This window comes from Anas platyrhynchos, chromosome 4 (genome assembly GCF_047663525.1).
Source record: "Anas platyrhynchos isolate ZD024472 breed Pekin duck chromosome 4, IASCAAS_PekinDuck_T2T, whole genome shotgun sequence".
NCBI lineage: Eukaryota > Metazoa > Chordata > Aves > Anseriformes > Anatidae > Anas > Anas platyrhynchos.
Genome location: NC_092590.1, coordinates 4,611,182 through 4,629,942, shown reverse-complemented (window position 1 = coordinate 4,629,942; position 18,761 = coordinate 4,611,182). Strand labels below are relative to the sequence as shown.

Sequence of the window (18,761 nt, the reverse complement as noted above, 5' to 3'; positions counted from 1 at the left end):
CAGTACTGATAAGTTGGTAATGATTCTAGATTTCAAGAATTTTCCTCCAGAAAAGTTATTCCAGCACTTACTTTCCAAAACTTTATTTCATTTCAAGACACCAGTGAGGGAGGGTTGGAAGAATCTTGATGTGAGAAGTTACCCTTCCTGAAAACCGTTTCTAATGAAAAACCTTCCTTTATTCGGGGGAATGAAAATTCCAAGAAAGGTGTTTGGAACAAGATGCCAAGTAAAATTGCTGCTAAGCATTTCAGAGAGGCATTCACAACTCACAGTAGAAATAGTACACAATCTGTGGTCTTTGTTCTCGTTCCAGACCTGTTGTGGTAAAAGTGGTTCAGGGACAGTTTTTGCTTATGGTAATGAGAGCTGCTGTGTTCTGTCAAGTGTTCTTTTTTTCCCCACTGGCTGCAAAATGGGATAACATTTAGAAAGCACTTACTCACTGAAGTGTTGCTTCATTCTCAAAAGGGACCTTACATTGCATTGACCTCAGAAGAGAAGTGGACTACTAAGAGTCAAAAATGCTTGAGCATTTTTGCAAATTTCAAACAAGACACCTGCTAGTTCTATGTATACTCTCAGTAATTTAAAAACTAAAGACTCAGAATGCCACAGTCTGTCTGGAGTCCTGCCTGTCACTGTGCTGCCTCTGGTCTTCTTGGTAGTATAGGTTATAATCAAATCTGACTAAATAGAAAAAAACGTAGCATTAAGTGGAAATTTTACACACGGTTCTAACATGACTTGCACCATATGCAGCAATACCAGCACACAGACATGATAGGCCGTATTACTAGATTAAAAAAAAAAAATACTCCTTCCAGTCATGTCAACTTCAAAAAGTAAATGTGGCAAAGGGAGAACATCTGAAGATGTATGGTTACGTTCTGTGGTTTGGACTGGAGAGAAAAGTGGTGTGTATGGGGTAGGGAGTGTCAGGGTTTTCTGTCCTACTCACCTTCACTGACCCCTCCACAGCAGTGGAGGCCAGGCTAAAGCTTGCCTAACTAAAAATGGAATTAGGATTTTTAACTACTTTTTCTATGTCATGGGTGACATAGTTTGACTTCTTTGGTTGGAAATTGTAGGTTACTGATCAGGAACAAGGACAGTTGAATCACAGCAGATACCAGAATAAAATCTAAATAAAGTATTTCTCAGACCAACTAGGATAATAGCAAATACTATGTGCTTGTTATAGCAGCATAGTCAATCAACAGAGCAGCCAGTCTTTATTTTCATCGCAGACAACAGTCTTCATTGTTAGTCTAATTCTAATAATTTGTATTCTACACAGAGTTGGGAATGTAAATGGCCTTAAATTTAAGCAGCATTCAATAGCCAATCCTGGTTGTTCTACTCAGCCTGGCCTTTTGAACTGAGCAGTTTCATAGGGGAAATCTAGCTGAGGTGTTAGATATCCTTTCACGGATAAAGTTTATTCTTTAAGTAAACAATATCCCTAAAAGTACAAATCACTTTCTCAGTGCGGGAAGACTGCTGTAGACATCAGAAAATAAATTGGGTCACTCCCATCTCCCTAGCAGCATGTCTAGCTGTCTTTATACATCTTCCACTCAATTTCCTTATAAGCCCTGAAAATGCATATTCAGTGCTGTAATTTATCCTCAATGCTTCAGTGCAGAACAGCCTTAATTTGCCAATTAACACTTCACCACCCTCCAGCAGGGCCACCATCAGTTTCTTTACAACTATTAAAGCAGCAGTGGGGTTGTGCTTGCTTATTTCAGAGCTTGGTGCTGCTAAGGGGGTTACCTACAGGTGAAAGTCGTTTTCTTTACAAAGTTCTCACTTCCAGAGCATGAGAGTTGAAATACTGTGGTATCAGCTCAAGTGGTGTTTCACAGTCTTTACGGTCATGCAGGCTGGTGTTTCTCTCCTCTGATTTCTTTGTGGGTTTTTTTTGTTTGTTTGTTTGTTTGTTTTTTAAATAATGAAACAGCAAGGAGTGAGAAATGAATCTCTCAAGAAAACATGTAGTATAGCTCCTAAAGTACTAGCGACCAGAACTGGAAGGAAGATGTAATTTGAAAACTCATGATTATACTTAAATATTTTGTCTTATAATCAGGCACTTAATGACTCTCCTGCACATTAAACAAGTTATCAATCAAGCTGGGTACAGCTTAAAATTTGAAGTGTTTCACGTCCTGGCTGTAGAAAGCACAGTCTAGCATTTGGTCAGGCTTTAGCAGCAGCTCTTCAGTGTTGTAACCCTCTCTGATTTACTGTGCTGGTGTATCTTCAAAATAGTAAAACTGCATGTAATAAATGTCTATCAATGTGCACAACTCTTTAAAGCAATCGTGTGGTAATTCTAAGCAATCTTTTGTTACCTTATCAAATAGCTTACTTCAGTAGTCGAACTTAGAGAACAGGGGGAAGGCAATAAATGTGTCCCTTTCAGCTTTTAAGGTGATAATTTGCTCCAAATCATGCTTTGGATGTTGTATTTCAACCAATTTGGTTTCACAGAATTTGTCTGTAAGATACCAGGGCTGAAGTGTGATTCTTGGTAACAATATCTCTTAAAAATGAATTCATTTTCAATTTTCCCTTGACACTTTTTTATTTTAAGTTAGGAAATCTATTAACTTACTATCCAATATGTCCTGTCAAACAATGTGCGTTGAATTTTTATTATAAAGAAGAGCTATAATGTTCATAATTCTAAGTTTTATTGAGGGTAGATTTAATTCTTCTTTTGAGTTTTCTGATGCCTGCTTTTGTTTTCCAGCAGAATATGGGAAATGTTAGCTGTGAAGTCCTAATCAACTAATTGCTTCGGTCTTGCTAATTGCACTCAGCCTGATCTACAAAAGGAAGAGTCATTGGACTGTTTTCAGTGTTTCCTCTGGACAGGTATGAAATTAATATTGATTCCAAGTTTTTTGTTATCCTTTATGCCCTGGCACTAGAAGGAGTTGTTCTTGGATATTGTAAAGTTAAGTAATAGAAAAGGAGTTTTTGTGAAACTGTTGGGGATCAATTTCTAACAGTTCTTTGATGTTATGTAGTAACTCAACCTGGAACAGAAATAAAGTGCTAGAGCAGAGGCTTGATCAAAGTTAGAGGGATAGTTTAGGTTTATAAAGAAACCTGATAATATTTTTAAGTTAATATTATAAAATCTTTTCTACAGCTTGAGAATCCATTTAAAGTCAACACAAGTTTTGTTATTGACTGATTTGAATCAGGCACATACAGAAAATGCTGCAGGCTGGGGAAGGATCCCAGCTGTTAAGATTCCCTTAGAGTTAAACCTGTGTCATCACTGTGCCAGTCTGGGATGAGCCCCATCTGGGGCCCTTAGGAGCTGTGAGGAAGTACTCATGCCACGCTGTTTTACAGAGAACCTGGAGACAAAAGTGGTCTAGGTTGATCCTGTGGTTGTTAGATCCATTTTTACCTAAACTGAAAGCCCAAAACCATCTGTGGAAACAGGGCAGGGTAAATGGGAAGTCTGTGGCTTTCTCATACGCAGCTAAAGTGCTTATGGGGAGAGTGCAAAAGCGGTTGGCGGTTTGTGTGCTCCTGGAGATGAACACATAACCCAAACCCTCTTATTTTAGTTTTGCTCAAAGGCATTCAGAAGAAAATAAATGTCTTTGTTTTGTTTTGTTTTCTGTAATAAATGAATAAATTGAATGTTGCTACGTAATATACCAGATGGTCATATTCGTTGAAGAGGAAGCTTTTTCCATTAAAATATTATGCATAAGTGATGTATTATGTAGATATGAGAAGCTACTTTATAACTTCTTGCACTGTGGATTTCTTCTTAACCTCATCTATGATGGGTAAAAGACTGTAAACAGATGGAAAGACCTCTGCCAGTTCTGTCAAGACTATGAGGTTCGATTAGAGCCAATTGCGAGTTTTTTGCAAAGCATAGTACTTTTCATTGCAAGCCAGCTACGTCAGACTTCAGCTGAAATACATTTATGAGACAAATGCAAATCTGTCATTGTCCTCTGTGTCTGAGTGTTCACGTATACAGATGTTTGATTTCCAAATAACTTTAATTTTTGAAAACTACTTTATTCGAAACTATTTCAAATGTGTGTACAGGAATTAGTTGGAACTTCTATGCAGTGGAATAAAAAATAATCTTTAAAAATGAGCAGCACCTCTGTATTACACTTTCTTCTCTCCAGTTTTGGGCCATGTGTGTACTTAAGTAGATAATGCTTTACTTTAAGCTACTAGAATGTTATTAACTGATACTGTGAGAAACTTGCTGATGATCAGCTGTCATAAGAGACTGTAGGTCTACTCCTTAGTAGGTGTTTAGTGAGTTTGTAATTAAAAAAAAAAAAACATTTATTCTTCATATGCAAGTTTGAAATGGACGTTGCTTTTTTTGTAGTGTTATAAAACACACCATTTTTCTCTGTAGCGATTAATGCTGCTTCTTTATGCTTATGGTTTTAAGACCCTAATGTAAATGAACTATTACAATGAACTTCACCACTTACCATGAAGTTTCACAGTAGTGCAGTTCTTGATCTGATTGGAAACTGTATTTTAAGGTCATCCATGTGTGGTTTTTTTACTCTGGTTTCCCATCATTACTATGCTTCACTTGATGATTATGATTTCACCTAGTTCAAAAGAACACTTCACAAACAGGATAGCTTTATTTTATATGATAGTATTTTTCAGGCTTCTAAGTATAACTAAAGTCTGAAACAAAACCCAGGCTTAGCAGCTTCAGCTGTGCTGAGAGAAAATTCATTCTTCCTGGAAGATTTTTGTCTGTATTTATTTTCATCTCTAAACCAGCTGCTGTATTCCTGCAACAGTGAGAAAGCTTAGGAATTCAAATGTACGTCTTCTATCAGTGGCACTGCTGGAAGAAAAATCAGCCAAATGGGCAGGAACAGTGAGGCATACGCCATGAGCATGCTGCTGAGCACAAGAGAGTAGGAAGAATATGAATAAGCAACAGTAAAACTCTTAGTTTTACTCTGGCACCATCCATTACTTAACATTTCTCTGATATTCTGCTACTGTAAATGAGCCTTCTGTAAAAAGTTTTTTCAGCATACAGAAATGGAAGTTTCAGTATTAGAAAATATATTGACTTATTTTGTGACATTTCTTATAAACCTTCTTTTAGAAAGATGTTCTTATTCTGTTAGACAGTTTTTTCTTCTGTATCTGCCCTAAATGACTTGAAGACCGTGAGAAAGAGAGGGAGGGCTGGTAATTTTAGAAAGTCAGAAAAGTGGCTATGGAGTTGAAAAGGGCTGGCTATAGGGGAGGAGGGGTGGTGTCACTTCTTCCTTCAGGAAAAAGGTGTCATATTTGCTCATACTCCCATTTTCCTGGCAGGTAAAAGAATAGCAGTGGTGAAATTATACTTACATGGTCATCTCTGAATTCAAGCCTAAGCCAAACTGAAGCTACACTCAGTCTTCTCTTTGTTTAGCTCTTTTTCTTCTCTATTTGCATATATTCTTATTTTTTCTCATGAAACAATCTACACTAAACTATTGAATACAAGACTTTACAATATGCTTGAGTAATTAAAGACATATTGAAAATCATTTTACAGTAATCCAAAATCTAAGTTTGCATTTAGAGACTCAAACCTGATGTGTTTTGTTTGGTTATGGTTTGGACTATTTAAAAGCTCTGCCTTCCTTTCAAAGGTTATTAGGAGGGTTTTTTGGCTACACCAGTATTTATTCTTTTGATTGCTCTTAATTTTTCTGTACTTCATGTTAATTTAAAAAATTGTCAATGGTTACTCAAAAAAGAATCATTTATTTTTGCTGGATAATCTTGATCTGTTCCAGAAGTAATGTTTCTTTTAGAATCAAATTTAACATGAAAAACAAAAGTTTAAAAGATTCAGTAAAACGTACAGGAGCTTGACTCCTGGTTTCCTTCAACAGACTTTAAAAACTGAATTCCATTATAACTCAGCAATTGGATAAGTAAAGACATTGCTTTCTTTATTAGAAAAGTGTGTGCTTTTTATCTTTTCTTGTTTATTTTTTTTAGTTATGAGTGGCAGAAACTTATTTTAATGGAAGCTTGAAATTCTTTATATAGCCCGCTAATGACAAAAACATGATTGTTTTAGAGCAGTTGCATATTGTAAAACTTTTGAGGAAAAATCAACAGGATTGTTAATGCTACATGGTATTATCACAACATGAGAAAATGAACGTACTTATATATTGCTGAATTCTTAGAAGTTTATTGCAGTCATATCATTAATCCTCAATGTAAAGTGTAACTTAACATGTGATGCACGAAATTGTTTTTTATTTGAATAAAACATGCCCCATAAAGTTCAAACTGGTTGCATTCCTGATCTGGCCTACAACATCTGCTCTTGACCAAATGGATTCAGCTGACAATCTAGTATAACCTGATATAGTCCGAATACAAATCTGTCATTATATTGTTTCGCTTAAGTTTATTCATTGCAGGAGAAAACACATCTATCATTAGGGTATGTTAGTATGTACCAATATCTTTTTGCTGCTTTGATCTATATTGAAGACACATATGAAAAGTTTGATTTTTCAGGAGAGCTAGAGTCTTCGTTGTTCTTCAAAAATTTTCAGTAAGCTAAAGATGTCTTGTTAAACCTGACAATTTTTTCCAATTGCTTAAACCAGAAGATTACAGCCTTTAATAATGACAGTATAGTTCATTTTTGTAATTATTACACCTATTTTTGTCTTCCTTCATCTGTGATGTTACCTAAAGGTAACTCAAAACAGATAACCAGTAATTTTAATCAGAACATTGTTTTCAACCATACAAAGCAGTAATTTGGATAAGAATCCTTTCTATCTCCCATTTCTTGTTCCCGTGCTTTTTTTTTTTTCCAATAACAAATTCAATTTAAAGAAAAAAAAAAAGTTTGACCTGTATATAGAACATCTGAGTAATTTTTTTCTTCCTAAGAGTTCCTTACAGCCAACCGAATATGAATATCAAGTACAACCTGAAAATTATCACAGTGAGTTAGAGTAATGGTACTTCTTGTCTCCAAAAACATCCTGTAGCAGATGCCTACTGCAGAGTTAAGAAAGGGCAGGCATGTATGATAATTCCTCTGATACCCTTTTCTTGTATTTCCATCTATTCTCATGTTAGAAGATTTCCTGAGTTAGAAGTTTTTCCTGTCTACTTAGTAACCCATAACTTTTCCAAATACTTGACGAGTCTCCCTTGTTGGCATTAAGGAGTACAGATATGCTGCCTGTGCTGTGAGAATTCTCTCTGCTACTAAAAGCACTGAAAACTGAAAAGTGTCACAAAACAGCAGCAAATTACTCTGATGCCAGCCTCATGGCATCAGAGTAGCCTTTTTAATTTCATTGAATATGCCAGGTCAACAGACATGTATGGCAGTAACAGTTCTTTAAAACCCATGAAGGATGCTAGGTAGCTAAATTTTCTTTCATGCATCCAGATGCTCAGACAATCAAGTTGGGTGCTTGGGTTGCTTTTCCCCCTTTATGAGAGAGTCTTTTTCTATTAATTAGAAAGCTTTCATTATGAAATTAAAAACTGTGGTCTTCAAATGTCAGACTGCAAAGGTAAAAGTAACATTAAGCTAAAAACTCAAAGGGTTAAATCTTTTTCAGGAAGTATGTGTGCATTTTCAGACAGATTGAAACAGACATTTCCATAACTGTAATTTATGCAATTCTGAATCAGAATTTAGATTAAAACTTTGAAGTGTCTGCTACAAAGAGCTGTGATGTTAAAAACTCTAGTTCTTATTCTGTGCTCTTGCACATCAGACAAGATTTTTGATTGTAATGGGGTTTTCCTTCTTTAATATATAAGAAAAAAGTGAATTGTAAAGATTTATGTGCTATGTCACAGAATTCTTAAACATTGCTGGTTTTGTAAGTGGTTCTTCTATTAAAGCATTTTACTTCCACTCTCCATCAAAGTTGAATTTCTGGCTATAAAAGCAAGGCTTTTCCCAACTGTGGTGTTGGTTGTTTTTTTGTTCTGTTTTTTTTTTTTTTCTTTGTGTCAGTCACATTTTGGAAGTGTTATTCTTTTTAATATTACCTAGGTTTATGATGTATGTTACTAGAGAATGAGAGAAACATATTAGAGAAACAGAGGAAAGGGGATGAATTTAGAAGAGTGAGAGCTGTCCAAGATAAAACATTTTGATTTTTTTTTTTTTTCATGAAAGTCATGTCCTTATAAAATAAGGATCCTCTTAGAAACAGTAAAATATATTTGGCTGAATTACCTTGCTACAAAACTAAAATATAGAGATTTTCCTGAAATACTGAGATTAAAATGAAAATACACTAGCATCTCCCTAATACTTCCCTATTTTTGTTATTCATGTGAGAAGTGTGTGTTGGAGAACAGTATTTGAGGCAGTGGCAGCAAGTAACCTGATAGACCTCCTTCTTGTGAGGCTTCAGGGAGTCCTTCAGGAAGTCGCTCTGATGCTCATCTATCCTTGCCCTAAACAGAAAGAGGGAGACTCCAATAGACTTTTCTCCTCTTGAAGGAATAAACGAAAAGACCTCCTGTATCTTCCGCCTTCTACAGGGCCAGGTCTCTGTGAAGCAAGATTGAGCCAGACTAGATGAGTGTTTCTGGAAGAAGCAGTGTTTTGCTCTTGGTTTTTCTCTATTTGTGATCGCCCAGCTCAAAAGTAAAGCCTGCAGGCCCATGACTGCAGGGTGGTATGGGAAGAATAAAGAGACTTACAGAGAGAATTTTCATGGATGGAGGCAGACAGAAATCCAAAAATGTTTCTCTGAAACATTTTTCAGCTCCAAAATATATGTGGCAAAAGAAGTGTAGGAATAGCTTCTGACCGTCAGCTCAACTGCTCCTGGGAATGGGAGCTCCCCTCCACATTTGGTCTGTGATCATCTCAGGTCTGACTTAGCCAAAAAAAAAAAGCAGGGTCTTGATCCAAAGTCGCTTATTAGGTCCTAAGTTGAGCTTTGAGGTAAGCCTCCAAAAGCACATTAAATTGACCCTGATCTTTAAGACTTATAAAGCTCAGCCTAAATGGCAGCCCATTTAGCTGCTCTTAAATGCTGTGCATTCTACAGCAGGGAGCTTATCAGCTCTTGGTGCCATCTATTATGAACCCTTTTTGTGCGTGGGCTTGCTTGTGAGTGGAAACAAAAACTAGCAGCCTTTAATTATCTGGTACTGTTTTGAATCTGAGAACTTTTGAAGAGATTGTATTTATGAGTATTTATTATATTATTTTTCTTTTACTGAGCACTTTCCACAAACAATATTTATTACAATATTTTTTAATTTCCAGTGCAAAACGCTGTAAGCCATTCTATGTTATTTATTAGTTAATCACAAACTGCATATATATGCAATAAAATATTAATCTGTGTTTCCATATTAAAGTATTTCATTTGAATTTATAAGAAACCTCATCACAAGGAAGCTTAGGAATGTATAATAGTTTCACAGTTTTAAAGTTGTTGTTTTTTCATACATGCAGAAGTTGCTGGTCTTTATTGTGATATAACGATCCTCAGAAGTTTATTTTAGAAAGCAGAGCAATGATATAACAATTATATGATAAAGTCTGTGAATATCAGTATCAAGCCTTGTTCATTGTTGTGACACAGGAAAAAATCACATAATCATCTGAATGTGCTCTTTTAGGTGTGTAAGTATTGTTTAAGAAGACCAAGTGTTAAACAGCACTGAATGGTGTATTTTGAGTATCATGGCACAATCTTCATTTGAAATACACAGCACTTAAGGAGTGATATGTTTTAATCTGATGTGAATTGCCAGAAGCTTTATTGCATTAGAAGATAACCAAATAGGAAAATGAAGCAGCTTTGCAATTGTGCAGTGGTATTTGCTGTTGGAAAAATGGGAATTAAGCAGAACAAAAAGTTTTAATTGCACATTTCAGATCCAGTACTGGCTTGCTTCAAATCTGAAACACGTTTCTAGGCAGTATTATGCCTTAAATTTATATACTGGAAGAAATAATTGCTAGAAAAATACCTTTTAAAGAAATTGCAGTATAAAATTTTATCTCCATACTCTGCCAATATATTTGCTATACTGTAAGTCTTGTAATAACCTTCTAAAGACAGTTTGTATACCCGAAAAAAGATGACATCTAGCTAATGAGGGATTGAGACACAGCTCAGTGACATGTAAGATTGCAGGCCTCTAACTGTTTGAGAATTATACCTTTAGTATGCAAATACATCTCCTAGGGAAGTTCTGATTAAAGGCAAATTAAATAGATGTATATGTCATTTAAAGTCAAACGGTGAAATTATATGGTAATTAGTATGCTGTGTCTGTCTATCAGGAATGATATTTCTTATTGAAATTATAAATTGATGAAAGAGTAGGGTTTTTTTCTGTAAGAATGAACTACAACTGGACTATCCTTCCTGCCACATCAATAGCCCAGTAAATCTCTGGCCACTTCCAGATTTATTTTTTTCAGCTACTTCTACTCTTGAACAGTATCCAGTTCATGGCTGTAGGAGAAATGTTGTCACCTGAGTCCAAGAGCAGATTTTCTAGAAGGAGGCAATTTTCAAACTGTCACTTTCTTCTTCTGTCTTTTGCCTTTCATTCCCACAAAACTTTCCATTCATTTTCTAGTTATTTTTATCCTCTAGACAAAAGCATTTTTTCCCTTATCCAATGTAGTTGGCAAAGAAGGATTTCTGTGTGTTTAATACAAGGACTATGATGCAGCTATTCATTTTTGGAAATCAGTATGCAACTTTGACATAATCTGAAAAGGTCCAATTGGATAATCAGAGTGTAGCTTTGAAAAAGAGCTTATCTTAACAGCCAGGCTGTGCTCTCAATTATATATTTTGCATAATAGAAAGATGGCCCAACACTGGAGTTGTTTGTTTAGCTCTTGTCTACTTTTTCCTTTCAATATTTTGTATGGTATTTGCAGCTTTTAAACCCTGTTGGGTAAGAATATTGTAGGTTGAGTTATTTCCATTTGTCTCTGGATGAGGTTAGCAGAGTGTGAAAGGGAAAAAAAATAGTTTCTGGAATAGGAGTTTTAGAAAAGTATTTCTCATCTCTTCAAAATGATGATTACTGTTTTTATATTGCAGATGGGGAGGGGTTACCTCTAGGCAGGGCAGGGAAGAGAAACTATAAAATAGGCTTTGTGAAACTGCTGAAGAAGGCTCTTAAGAGGGGAAAAAATGTAAGGACTGTTTGTCTAAGTGCTTCTTTAAAGCTGTCTATAGTTGGATACTTTCTCTAATTTGCAAACATATGTGTTGGGCACATTTAGGACCATTTCTATGTCTCAGGTGCACATGGCTATGCCTAATCATGATAATCTGGTTCTCAAACACAGATGAAAATGTACGTTAACTCCATTTCACCTTCCCACCCTCAAAAATATTGTGATCTAATATGTTTATTGCTGAACACTTTCAACTACATGTATATGCTCCATATATGCTATAAATGAAGTCTCAACTCAATCTGAATTTAGTGATATTTATTAAAGACAAGTAAACAGCGCTGGGTGCGCGGGGAGACTATGCTCTACCAACACACACACACAAACATCGAACTTTCTAAATAGACATAACATTGCTTGTACATACTAAACCCGAGTATGCCTATACATATGTACAATCAGAAAAGGCAACAAACAGTCCTTTACGTGTATTACTATCAATGTCCATGACTAGGGGAGCATAGTTGGCCTGGTTGAAGTGCTCCCATATCTTCCATGACTTATAACAGTCTCCATTTTCCATTCCTTTTCTTGATTACAAACACCGGAGAATTCCAGGGCTAGTCGTGGGAACAATATGTCTCGCTTTAAGTTGTCAAGCAACTCGGCCTTCGGGCCTTATGTATCCCGTTCCTCCCGGATCAAAGGAAAATATTTCCGTCTCCTTTTCAAAGCCAGTAGGGCCTGGGTCAAAAGGCATGTCCAGGTCACCAGGGGGCAGAACAGCAAAGGCCTGCGATGGCTGTAGCAGTCGGATCAGTAAAGGAGCCCGCAGCTCCCTCACTGTCTGGCAAACCGTGTCTGGCACACGTCTGACTGGTCCCACACGGCTCTTTAAGGCATCAGAGACTGCTTGCCAGGTGCCGAGCAATCCCACTGCAACCTTGTCGTTTCTAGTAGCAGAGTCCCACACCTTGACATCAATTTGGTCCCATATTTCAGGATCATAAACTGTCTGATTGTTAAGAAGGAGAATAAGCAATAAGGTTACCAGGACACTCTTTGTTTCTGAGGACGCATGATTTCCCATAATGCGCAACTGCTTACCAGCGAGGGGCAGCTGTGTGCACGGCTCTGCTTCTCAGCTTGAGCTTCTCTCTAGCTCCGGTGCGCCCATTTCCAGCGACTTTCAGTACGAGCTTCTCTGAGCAGTTTGCTGAGTTTGGTTGAACCGATCTTCATGAGGCGATCAATGTGCCTGTTCGCGTCCTGGTCCCTGTTCTGCTAGCCTGTCCCTATTCATTCCTTCTTTCTATTTCTTTATTGATGACATAACTTCATTGTGTTGCGTTTTGTTTTGTTTTCTTTTGTTTTGAGGACAGGCTCCCCTCTTAAACCCTTCACCCCACAGCAGTCCTTTTCAAAAACAACTTTTCATTGGTCAAACAACTTCGCATATAACAGCACCAGCAAAAACCCAGCAACTTCCATACCTTAATGGCTGGAGAACAAGCAACCCTAGACTTCATGGAGTCTCCTGAATCACCCTTCTTTGTTCCCTCTAAACTCTTTTATATTCCTGATGGCCTCATTGTTAAGAGTCTTATGTTATCATCAGCCACGGGGCTTGCCCACCCCCATGGCCACACTCCCACATCTCCCCCTTCTTTATTAATATCAACCATTTTCTTGACACGAATTATTATGCCATATATCACAATATACAACTTGCACCAGTTTAGTTGGATGTCTGACGGAGGAAATGCTAGGTGTTTTTGAAATATTTTTCTATTCTTCTCAATTTATAAATTACTGTTTTGCTGATTTTAAGGAAATGACTTAAACGAAAATTATAAGGAAGGAAAGGTAGTTGTGATGAAAATTTACATTTTAAACTCATTGGGCAAATAATTCTCTTTGCTCTGTATACTGCTCATACCTAGTATAGTCTGGGTTTGTAATATATTAATGTTTTCTAACTACTTAATTTCATGCAGTACGGTCTTTCTGTAGGCATGTTGTAATCTGTACAGGGAATACTTACACTGGTATATGTTCCTATAACTAATACCTTCTCTATCTAGTAAAATTTCACTTGAGTCTGTAACTTCTCGCAGCAAAGCTCGTGTCTGATTGTCTATGATGTTCCTTTGACTGCAGCAGTGGTTTGATACTGAATCTAAGTTTGTAGTGGTGCCTGCTATGGAGACAAATAAAAATGCATCTGGTATGATGAATGATAAATAGTAGATAAAGAAACTGGAGCTTCGCCCTTCATAATATGTTGGCAGTATTTTTGTAATTATTCTGCTTGGACTCTGGATACCAAAGCCAGGATAAATAAAAGAAATACTTTGAGAGATTATTGGAAAATTATTAGTGGTTAAAGCAAGTGGAACTGTACTTCAGTACCTATTCGATGACCCTGTTTGTGGCCTGTTTGACTGACAGATAACAAAACCTGCATGGTATACTATGTAAAAATCACCTTTAATTTCCTGCTCAAAGAGCTTCACAACCAGGATATGGTTCCTGCAAAGCTTGAATTCTGTTCATCTCTTACATGGCAAAAATGAACCAGGTCATATCCCCTAATCAAGCAATTATTTTGGTGAGCAGATGAAAGAGGAAAGTCAAGCTTATAAAGAAACACTTGTTTAGAAAGAGTTAGGACTTGGAAGAAAGTAAAGGCAAGCAATTGGAGGAAGATGCTGGAATTCTTGAACAGTGAAATAGATTAGACAATATGCACAGATGATTTAATAATCTTTAAGTACAGATGTCAGGGGTCTCAGAATAGCTGGAATAAAAGTTCTGCCCAATGTTCATAAACTTTAAATTACTTAAGATGGTTGTACAGACTTTAATACGGTAGATATTAGGTCAAAGATGGAGTATAGTGCTTCAGGTAATATAACTATTTTAGCTAGAATTAATGGCCCTTTAACTAAATAAGCTGAAAGAGCAGTAGCAAATATCCTAGTAGTAATTACTATACTCTGAACACTTTTAGTTGTTTTTTAAAATCAGTAAATGTGATACTGAGAGAAATGTCATCAAAGGATCAATAGATTAAATTGGACTACATTTCTATATTTAAAATTGAATTAAATTAAAAACAAACAAAAACTGAAAGTCTTCTCAATTTTCAGATAATATCTGTAGAACTGCCAGTCCTAATAGTTAAGAAAATGTGATGGTCTATTGACATGCTACTCGCTATTAATACAGATAAGCTTTATTGATTTAGAGGCTTGTTGGAGACCTATTTGCTCATCAGAAAATGGTGCGGTAATGTTTGATTAAATATTATTGCTACATCTCTGAAAGAAATGGTACTCAGTGCTGGCTACCCTTTCATTTCTGTCATTCAAAACAATTGCTGGCTGCTCAGTTAGACATTTGACTCATCACCCTCTAGAGAAAGCAATGATAAGAGTTGAAGTGCATGCAGATTTTTTTTTAACTATATGACTGCTAGAAATAAAATCTCAAGATTCAAGACATCTTAAGCAGTGACAAAGTGTAAACAGATGAAAGTTGCATGGAGTTGCAATATGTCAGTGTGTAAGCAAAAGAATGACAAGTACAGATTTACCACATGAATTTTTCTCCCCAATAATGACAGTATAGGTTGTAACATCATAACCATAGATGTAATAATTACTAGATGTTGTTTCTAGATAAGCTTTAGTTTTGTCCATACATGACAAATATAATAAATTCTGAGGCATTGGAATGTGGTGAACCTCAAAAGATATTGGATTCATTGCTCTCAATCATGTGAAAGTCACTCAGTCATCTCTACGTGGCAGAATCAGAACTGTGTTTTTACCTTATTTCTAGTCAATCTGTGCCAGATTCCGGAAGATCAGGATGGACATGACATTTGATTCTCTGTGATGAAATGAGAAATAAAATAAACAAAAACAACAACAACTTTGTTGTTGTTGGATACTTTGGATACTTTGGATACTTTGGATACTTTGGTTTGCAAAACGCAAGTAAAGAGCAGAAAAATCTCACTTGTTCTTTCTGTCTCTGTCTTTTCTTTTCCTTCTTTTTCTTCTGTCTTTCCTTTTTCTTGCTGGTGTTGTTTCCCCTCATTACCCCACTATGTCTGGTAAAGTCTTTATGACTTAGAACAGTGTGGAGAAAAACTGAATCGTTGAAAACTGACTGAAAGCTCTTTTATGAAAATGCCATTAGGAGCTATGAAATTTTAGTTTTATGGTAAGTCTTGGATACTTAGTCTTACTCATGGAGAATTAGCTATAACCATTCCAATTTAAAATAGATATATTCCTGAAAGTATTTTGTCCACTCTTGTATTATTTGTCATTCAACAACTTCAGCAGATAGAGTGAACCAGAGGAAGATAAAAATTGTATGGTAACTGTATTTTCAGTATTTTTGATAGAAATAATGAATGTTTCCTTGTAACCTGTAATGATTAAGATTTGGATAATAATGTTTTGCTGTTTGTGATCTGAAGTTGGCAGGTCAGGATAACTTAATGGTGTAAAGAACTGTTTTGCTGCTTAGTTTAATACCTGCTTCATATCAGTAGGATATTTATTGTTGCTCAGTTGAGACCAGAACAGAGTAGACCAATACGCCTCCATTTCTGCCTTTGTGTTTGTATACTTGTTCAGTGGTAATGCGTGCAAATCGTTGATGATGCTCCTGGCAACTGAAATATTTTTTCTTTATATAGAAACTTGCTAGAAGCTTTTTTGTTGTTTTCATTCCCTCTTGTACACAGAAGACTTAATTCAGTGGTGTTTACTTTAAAGGGAAACATGTACTTGTCTCCTTCAGAACTGTGGGGCCTTTATCTTTGTTAGAAAGCTGTGATTTTGGGAGGTAGAAGGCCCAAAAGAAAAACTCTAATGCCTGGTCTCAAATCTTCCGGTGTTCATTTATGCCCTCGCAATCCTTGTGGATGCTTGTTGAAATCCATTTAGATTCAAAGCAAGACTCCTGGTATAAGGAAGAAATATGATGATGGTACCCTGTTAATGAAGTGTTTAGCCTGATCTGGCAATGTAATCTCAATCTCAAAAAACTGCATATCAATTTTGTGGAGATCTATGTATATAATATGCATACAATACAGATTGCTATTTCCAGAGGTTTTGAACATAATTTAGGTAGCTAGATGCAACTGTGCATTACTCTGACATTAAATTATTATATTCTGTGTTATAAATAAAGTCTCAACTCAATCTGAATTTAGTAATATTTATAAAAATAAAAGGTATAAAAGGCAAGTGCTGGGTGTGCAGGGAGTCTACGCTCCACCAACACGCACAGACAAACATCAAACATTCTAAATATACAGAACATTGCTTTACATACTAAACCCGAGTATGCCTATACATATGTACAATCAGGAAAGGTAACAAACAATCCTTTAAGTTCCATGACTTAACAGTCTCCGTTTTCCATTCCTTTTCTTAATTACAAACAAGTCTCCATTTTCCATTCCTTTTGAACAATATGTCTCGCTTTAAGCTGTCAAGCAACTCGGTCTTCGAGCCTTATGTATCACGAGCTTCCCACATCGAAGAAAAACATATCCATCTCCTTTTCAAGGCCAATAGGGCCTGGGTCAAGGTCACCAGGGGGCGGAACAGCAAAGGCCTGCGATAGCTGTAGCAGCAGAGGGGCCCATGGCGTAGCAGTCGGATCAGTAAAGGAGCCTGCAGCTCCCTCACCGTCTGGCAAACCCCACGTTTCTGACTGTGGTCCCACACGGCTCTTCAAGGCCTCAGAGACTGCTCGCCAGGTGCCGAGCAATCCCACTGCAACCTTGTCGCTTTTAGTAGCAGAGTCCCACACCTTGACATCAATTTGGTCCCATATTTCAGGCTCATAAACTGTCCAATTGTTAATAAGGAGAATAAGCCATAAGGTTACCAGGACAGTCTTTGTTCCTAAGGACGTATGATTCCACATAATGTGCAACTGCTTACCAGCGAGGGGCAGCTGTGTGCATGGCTCTGCTTCTCAGCTTGAGCTTCTCTCTAGCTCCGGTGCGCCTATTTCCAGCGACTTTCAGTACAAGCTTCTCTGAGCAGTTTGCTGAGTTTGGTTGAACCGATCTTCATGAGGCGAGCAATGTGCTTGTTCCTGTCCTGGTCTCTGTTCTGCTAGCCTGTTCCTTTTCATTCCTTCTTTCTGCTTCTTTATTGATGACATAACTTCATTGTGTTGCCTTTTGTTTTCTTTTTTTCCTTTTTTTTTTTTTTTTTTTTTTTTAAAAAAAATCTTGAGGGCAGGCTCCCCTCTTATACCCTTCACCCCAGCAGTTCTTTTCAAAACAAGTTTTGATTGGTCGATCAACTTTGCATATAACAGCAACAGCAAACGCCCAACAACTTCCATGCCTTAACAGCTGGAGAACAAGCAACCAGCTGGAGAACAAGCAATCCTGAGACTGCATGGAGTCTCCTGAGTCACCCTTCTTTGTTTCCTCTAAACTCTTTTATATTCCTGATGGCCTCATCATTAAGTGTCTAATGTTATCATCAGCCACGGGGCTTGCCCACCCCCATGGCCACACTCCCACATCTCCCCCTTCTTTATTAATATCAACCATCTTGTCGACATGAATTACTACTCCATATATAACTTTCTGTCTTCAGAAAATTCCAGCCATCTTCTCTTCAGCCACATGAATTTTTGAAGGTAGAGAGATGAGGATAGCACAAACCAAGTGAAAATTACAAAAAACTAATACTCCGCTCATGAAGCAGTCTGCCTACACAATTTTCTGAAATGACTGTAAAGTAAAAGACAGCACTAAGAATAGTTTTAACCACAAAATTCCATTTCATCAGTTTATTTCCATTGCAGGTGAGTCAATCCACTGTTCCTTTGCACCCAGCTATAGCCTACCATCACCCAGTTTTCAAAGAGCAATCACAGACAATGTTCTACCACAGCTTTCTCTGTCCCTGCTTCACTGAAACTTGGGAGATGTTTTATGCGTTAGCACGCATCCTCTCACATTCCTTTCTTACACTCTCCCTTAAACACTGAGACCTGTAAAGTGATTCAGCAGTTCTGAAACCAGCTTTCAGCATAGTGGCTGTTGATGCTTTTTGTTGTTGTTGTTGTTTTTAAGTGTATTAGAGCAATTCTAAGTCTTTGCTAATAGACCTTTACTGAGATCCTTGCTTTGAGTTTGGCTGTTTGAATTTCCTGTGTCAGGTGCACATTGGGAGGTGTTGAGAGTTGAGAATTGTTGAGAATTACTTTCAAGTTATAATAAATTTTTAAAAGTCAAGTTCCTAAACGAAGTGTTAATTGGGCCACTCCCTTTTGGATAAGCACAAATAGTTTCTTTCCCACCTACTTGCCACTCATTTAGTAGATTTAATTACCACCTAGCCAGAAGGCAGAGACACTATTAAACCTAGCCAGAGGGGACAAGAGGGGAACATAGTCACTTTAATGAGCTGGAACAGAAGTAGGTCAATGAAAAATATATGTATAATTTACTATAGTACTTCTATGTGTGCATATATATTTAACTAGTGGACTAAAGGTG

At 36.9% G+C, this 18,761-nt stretch overlaps 1 long non-coding RNA gene across 4 annotated transcripts in view; it reads left to right on the top strand.

Moving 5' to 3' along the window:
• Positions 1-1,692: 1,692 nt before the first annotated feature.
• The window catches only part of LOC106015856 (uncharacterized), a 59,601-nt gene continuing 42,532 nt past the window's right edge, over positions 1,693-18,761 (top strand). For 2 of the 4 annotated variants that reach the window (XR_011808763.1, XR_011808764.1), the window contains exons 1-2: positions 1,780-1,916; positions 2,762-2,886. This is a non-coding gene — a long non-coding RNA (uncharacterized lncRNA). Of the gene's footprint in view, positions 1,917-2,761; positions 2,887-18,761 lie in introns of all 4 variants that reach the window. The other 2 variants (XR_011808765.1, XR_005265825.2) reach the window with 2 other exon arrangements.